Source organism: Rhipicephalus microplus, chromosome 4, assembly GCF_043290135.1.
Source record: "Rhipicephalus microplus isolate Deutch F79 chromosome 4, USDA_Rmic, whole genome shotgun sequence".
Classification (NCBI taxonomy): Eukaryota; Metazoa; Arthropoda; class Arachnida; order Ixodida; family Ixodidae; genus Rhipicephalus; species Rhipicephalus microplus.
This window is the reverse complement of record NC_134703.1, coordinates 5,916,068-5,923,339: the sequence shown is the minus strand read 5'-3', so window position 1 is coordinate 5,923,339 and position 7,272 is coordinate 5,916,068.

Below are 7,272 nucleotides of genomic sequence, written 5' to 3'. Positions count from 1 at the left end.
AAAGCCTTGGAGAGCATGCAAAAAGGCAAAGCTGCTGGTGAGGATCAGGTAATATCAGATGTGCTGAAAGATGGAGGACAGATTGTGTTAGAAAAACTAGCCACCCTGTTTACGAGCTGTCTCCTGACGGGAGAAGTAGCAGAATCTTAGAAGAATGTTAACATCATCCTAATATATTGGAAAGGAGATCACAAGCATCTGAAGAATTGCAAGCCGATCAGCTTGCTCTCCGTCGTATGCAAGCTATTTAAAAAGGTATTTGCTAACACAGTTAAGGCCACATGAGATTTCAACCAACCAAAAGAACAACCAGTATTTCGAACAGGCACTCAACAATCGACCACTGCTCAGAAAACAGCCAACCACTATACTTAGCCTTCAAGATTACGAGAAGGCGTTTGATTCAGTAGAAGTATCAGCAGTTATGCAGACACTGCGGAATGAGGGCATTGACGAAGCATATATGAACATCCTAGAAGAAATCTACAGGGGATTAACTGCTACCATAGTGCATTAAAAAAAGCCAGCAACAGAATACCAATCAAAAAGGGTGTAAGGCAGGGGGATTCAATCTCCATAATGCTATTTACCACGTGCTTACAGGAAGTTTTCAGAACCCTAGAATGGGAAAAGTTAGGGATAATAGTTAATAGAGAGTACCTTAGTAACCTGCGCTTTGCCGATGACATTGCATTGCTTAGTAACTCAGAGGAATTGCAACTCATGATTACGGAGTTATACAAGAAGAGAAGAAAGGTAGGTCTTAAAATAAATCTGCAGAAAAGCTAAGTAGTGTACAGCAACCTAGGAAGAGAACAGCGCTTTGAGATAGGTAATTGCGCTCTAACAGTTGTAAAAGACTATGTCTACATGAGGACAGGTAATAACCGCGGAGCTGAGTCACGAAATTAAAGTAACTAGAAGAATAAGAATGGGGTGAAGCACATTTGGCAAGCACTCTCAAATCATGACAGGTAGATTGCCACTATCTCACAAGGGGAATGCATATAACAGCTGCATCTTTCCGGTACTTAGCTATGGAGCAGAGACTTTGAGACTTACAAAGAGGGTTCAGCTCAAATTGAGGAAGACGCAGCGAGCCATGGAAAGGAAAATGGTAGGTGTAACCCTAAGAGACAAAAAGAGAGCTGAGTATATCAGGGAACAAATTGGCGTTAAGGATATGATAGTTGAAATCAAGAAGAGAAAATGGGCATGGGCCGGGCATGTAGCGCGTAGACAGGATAACCGCTGGTCGTAAAAGGTAACTAACTGGGTTACCAATGAAGGCAAGTGGGTTAAGGGGAGAAAGAAAGTTAGGTATGCAGATGAGATTAAGAAGTTTGCGGTTATAAAATGGAAGCTGCAAGCAGAGGACCTAGTTGACTGGCTGAACACGGGAGAGGCCTTTGTCCTGCAGTGGACGTGCTTAGGTTGATGATAATGATAATTATGATGATGACGACGACGACGACAAAGACGACGACGATGACGATGATGATGATGATGATTTAAATTTTGAAACCCGGAACTAGTTAGTATCGCATGGTGGAAACTGCTCATGACGAGCGAAAACACTCACACATAGTTTACCTTCCTTACCAGCAATGTTGTCTGTGGCTCAAGTGCACTTATCGGCTGTTTGGGAGGTTTCTTGGCCCTTTAAATTGGGATGGAGCTAAAACTAATTCATAATATTAGTCGAAAACATTCGTTGTGGACGTTTTGTGACCCCAACGAGGCTGTTCGCCAAAGTTCCCGCCAGAAGCTGATGCTTCGCTCACAGGAGCAGTGCCTGCTGCAGCACAGCTGAGAGTGAAGTCCTCGAGCTGAGGTTACGCGCGAGAGGGTCGCACTCAAAGATCCGAAGGCCAATAAGGCCGCGAATTCCGCTGCGCTCACGACTTTCGAACCTATAACTGGCGCAATGTTCCGCACCGCAGACCAAAGCCGGCTGATAGCGCACTACACTGAAACGAGGACGGGGCTCTGCAAAGATATGAATCATGTGTTGATCTCTGTGAAGATGGGGTGCGTGTGACCACAGCCAGTCACTCAGTATAGTTCTTTCGAAAGCCACACACCCCTCCCTTCTTTCCAGCGAACGACGGAATATAGCCGGTGCATCTATACTCCGCTTCAGCCGCAATTATTGGCTTCCGTCCCATGTTTTTACCCGTGCACGGAAAAAAGAACATTAGAAGCGTTATCATCGTTATTAAAATCCATATGAAACCTCATGGTGACGCTATTGCAAGCCGTGACAGCGTGCCTGAAAAGCGCATATATTTGCTTTCATATGTGGGGTTTAACGCCCTAAAAAAACCAGATTGTCACGGGTATAGAAAGGTACCTCAGGCACGGGTGCAGAAATGACGCAGAAGGAATGAAGACGATGATGTTCTTGTGGGGGCGTGTCTGGACTGCCCGGTTGTCGTGCATTCCTTGCACACTGTGTTCAGTGTTCGCCCAACCGGCGTTAACTTAATAAATAATCCCCGTTACATATTTGTGGTGGAAGTGCTGGGTAACATTTCGACTCTGGATCTCCGTAGTGGACGTCAGCTTCGTCCAGCCACGATGCCTGAAGGCAGTGCGCCGTCCGTTCAGTCTACGCCTGCTCCGTCTCCTGTTATCCCTTCCCATCTTCTCTATCTAGATAAATTTTGCGGCACCGACACAACTGACGTCGACGAGTGGCTCGCCTTATACGAGCGTGTCAGCAAGCAATTCAGGAAAGATGAGACGCTTATGCTGCCCAGCATCATCTTTTACCTGCGAGGTACTGCACGCGCCTGGTATGAGACGCACGAGGAAGACCTGACGAGTTGGGACGTGTGCAAGTAGAAGCTCCATGACTTGTTCGGCCGGTCAGTTGCTCGTCAAATGGCAGCCAGACAGGAACTCGTGTCACGAGTTCAATTTTCGACCGAGTCGTACGTCACCTATATCAAATACGTGCTCGCCTTCTGTCGGAAGGCTGACAAAGACATGACCGAACTAGACAAGCTCAGTAATGTGTTGAAGAGCGTAGTCGACGATGCCTTCAGCATTCTGATATGCAGAATTGTACCACCATTGACTCAATTGTCAGTGAATTTCGACGGTTCGAACAAGCCAAAAGCAAGAGAATCACTCATCATTTTTCCCGACTCCCGAACACCGCTGCGACTTCTTCCTGCAAGGATCTTGTGGCGCCACGTCAGTTCGTTAATCCTCCAAACATCACAATAATCGTCCGCCAGGAGCTTGAAGCCATGGCTCCTTATCATGGCCACTTATCAACCCCCTGTGCCTGAAAACTTAGCCCCGATATCTCTTATTCAGGCTGTTGTGCGAGAAGAGTTTGCCAACATGGGCGTCTTAGTTCCCCAAAACTTCAGCCACACAGCACAGCCCATAAATCCTAACGCTCACTACCACACCACCTCACTTGTTGCTGCTGCCGCGTCGGTCTCGCGGCTCTCATTGCGCTACCGAAATCCATCTGAGTGGCGCACACAGGATGATCGACCGATATGCTTCTCTTGCCATCGCGTTTGCCATATTTCCCGCCACTGCCACAATAGATGGTTTTCCGGCAACGTTTTCTAGACGACCACCGACAGGATCGTGGGCAGTATTCGCCACCTCGTTTTGCCGATGACCACTTTCAGTACACTCCACCTAGCCGTTCTACGCTATACGCTCCGAACCATCCTACGCCGATGTCGTCGCCCAGGGAACCCGGTCCAGCCGCTTGCCGTCGCCTCAGGGTCGCCAGCCGCGCTCCTATCAACGCCGTCGTTTTCCATCACCGGCGTATTCTGGGCAGTTCTCGGGAAACTAACAGATGCAGATCCTGGAGGTGGTGCTGCATTGACAACTCGGACCTAAACACCTCTACCAACCCTTATTTCCACACGAAATTTACTTGGTGTTCTTATCGATGGCCTGACCGTTACAGCTATAATAGACGCTGGTGCGCACATATCCGTTATGAGTTCACGTCTTCAATTCCACCTGAGAAAAGTTCTTGCCCCCTGCCATGTTTTCGACTGTGCGAGTAGTCGACGGCAGTTGAACAACAGTTCTTGATATGTGCACTGCCCGTGTTACTGTTGCTGGCCTTCACACTTCAGTCTTCTTCGCTGTTCTAGACGCTTACCCACACGACGTGATTCTCGGCATTGACTTCTTGGCCGCGCATTCAGTCCGCATCGATTGCTAAACCAGCACTTTAAAGCTAGAGTTGCCTTTGTACTCTGAGGTCCCTCTTGCAGCTCGCACACGGCTACGGTCCGTGGAGTGTCTAAAATTACCGCCCCAGGCCACTGTGTACCTTTCTAAGTCACCGTTCCCACCTGTTACTGATGGCGACTACTTGGCAGACACACTCATTGACCTGAACTTTTTCTGGAACATCATACTTCCTCATACTATAGTGAGGATTAGCGACAATAAAACGCTTCTCCTTGTTCTCAACTTCTCCGTGTCGACCCAGGTCATTCCTCAAGGTATTGCCTTAGCAGAACACTCCACTCTGGAGCAATGTACAATTTCATCTCCCACTCCTAACATCAAGACCGTAGCCGAACCTGTCGTAGCCGCTCAGAATAAAGGTTTCCTGGACAAAATGATATCAAACGACCTGTCACCGTCCCAAGTTGAAGCGCTCCATGGTCTTCTATTTTCTTAACTCGACATTTTTTATATGGACGACCGTTCCTTGGGCCGCACGAGTGTCGTAGCCCACCGTATCGACACTTGCGACGCCAGTCCCCTTCATAAGCATCCTCACCGTGTGTCTCATTCAGAGCGCCAATTAATCCAGAATGAGGTAAAGAAAATGCTCGACAAAGACGTCATAGAGCCTTCAACAAGTCCTTAGGCATCACCCGTTGCGCTTGTTAAAAAGAAGGACAACTACTGGCGGTTGTGCGTTGACTATCGCCATCTCAATCGAATACCGAAGAAGGATGTCAATCCTCTACCTCGGATTGATGATGCACTTGACTGCCTTCATGGTGCCAAGTATTTCTCTTTCTTGGACCTACGATCTGAATATCTGCAAACTTTAGTCGATGACCACGACCGCGAGAAAACGGCATTCATAACACCCGACGGGCTTTATCAATTTAAAGTCATGCGTTTTGTGTTGTGAAATGCGTCAGCAACTTTTGAACGCATGATGGACTCCCTTTTTCGCGGTTTTAAATGATCGACGTGCCTGTGCTATCTAGACGATGTCATCGTTTTCTCGCCAACCTTTGACAGCCATCTTCCACGTCTGTCGGTCATTCTTGACGTTTTTCGCTGTGCTGGCCTCCAGCTTAACGCGTCTAAGTGCGCCTTTGGGCGCCGTCAGATAAAGCTACTTGGCCACCTTGTTGACGCTACTGGTGTACGACCTGACCCTGATAAAGTCCACGCGGTGCGCGAGTTTCCGGTCCCACGTTCCACGCAAGACGTCCGCAGCTTTTTGGGACTCTGTTCATATTTTCGCCGCTTTGTCAGCAACATTGCGGACATTGCTCGGCCCCTCACGGATCTCCTCAAAAAGAACGTGGCTTTTTCCTGGCGTGAAGACCAAGTACATTTCTTGGTTTCGTTAATTTCTGCGCTCACATCACCACCTGTGTTGGCTCATTTTGACCCAGCTGCTCAAATGGAGCTTCGCACCGACGCAAGTAGCCATGGCATAGGGACAATACTCGTACAAATGCAGAACAGCACAAACCGTGTCATAGCGTACGCTAGCCGCCTACTTTCTCAGTCGGAAAGGAACTATTCACTTACTGAGCAAAAGTGCCTGGCTGTCATCTGGGGTATCGCAAAAGTTTGTCCGTACCTATATGGACGCACGTTCGCAGTGATCACAGACCACCATGCGCTCTGCTGGCTGTCAACCCTTAAAAATCCTACAGGAAGACTCGGGCGATGGGCATTGCGATTGCAGGATGTTATGCCAGCGAGTCCTCGTCAAACGGCCGTGCCTCTGAAAAAGGCAATCTGGGTCAAGGCCTGCCCGCAGTCTGCCTGGCGCGAACGGCGTAAACACGCGCGGCGCGTCTCTGGCCCACGTGCATTGAGTCATCTGCGCACGTGACAGCGAGCCGGCGTTCTCGTGTCTCGTGGTCTGACGCATGGCGCGGCGACCCCCCATTGGAGGAATCTGCCCTGACGACCAGCGGCGCTTCTGATTGGACATTTTGGTTGGACCCGGTGCAATTAAAAGAAGCCCTGCGGCGTGTCGCGATCAGCGGTCTTAGGCGAAGGGCTGACCTATGTGTTGGAGAGGAGAGCTCGGCTCTTCGAGTCTCTGTCGGCCCCAGTGCCGAAATTGTAACGCCTCTGTATATATGCTGTACATAAACCTTGTTTAACTTACCGTCGTCTCGTCCGCTCGTCTTATCAGCTCTGCGCAGAAGCAGTCGCGAGCTGATAAACCTACGCTACGCAACAGTGGTGGCAGCGGTGGGATCGGCCCGTCGTTCGCAACAGTGGTGGCTTCGGCGGGATCGGCCCGTCGTTCTCAACAGTGGTTGGCAGCTGCGGGATCGGCCGGCGTCAGCGACATCGATGCGGTGAGTGCCTGATGTTTTCCCCTCAGTTCACCAGACTACTCTAGCTCAGGTTGTAGTAGTTTAGAGAAGGGCTGTGTGAAGCATTGTAGTGAGCTTTGATCGTTTCAAGCAAAGTCGAAGTGCTTTGAAACCAAAGTTAATGCGGAGGTGGTAAACACGGGAGTGTGAAAAATTGCTTGCGCGTCTTGCTAGTTGACTTATAGTGGGTACGGCAAGTAAATTGTTAACAGGGGCAAACAGCAAGAGGCTAGTGTGAACGATGGAGAACCTTAAAGTGAAGGAACTCATCGAAATTTGTGAGGAACTCGGCATTACTTTGGGCCGTGCGAAACGAAAGCAAGCGATCCTTGAGATCATGAAGGATGAGGGAGTGTCGGCTGAGGAAGTCGATGAGGCCTGGGTGGATATTAAAGCACGCCGTGAGGAGGCTGAAAGGCGAGAAGTAGAAGCTCGCGAGCGCGAGGAGGCCGAGAGACAGGAGCGCCTTGAGATGAAACGACTAGAATTGGCAATCCTACAGTGTTCGCAGGCGCCTAGCGTAGCTTCTCCAACAGTTCAGGTCAGCAGTTTTAGAATTCGGGACCAACTGCCACCGTTCGTAGTAGGCGAGGACATGGCGAAGTATCTCGTCAAGTTTGAACACGTCTGTGAGCGAAACGCTTTGGAGCGGTCTCTTTGGGCGCGGAACCTGCTAGCTCTTCTTCCC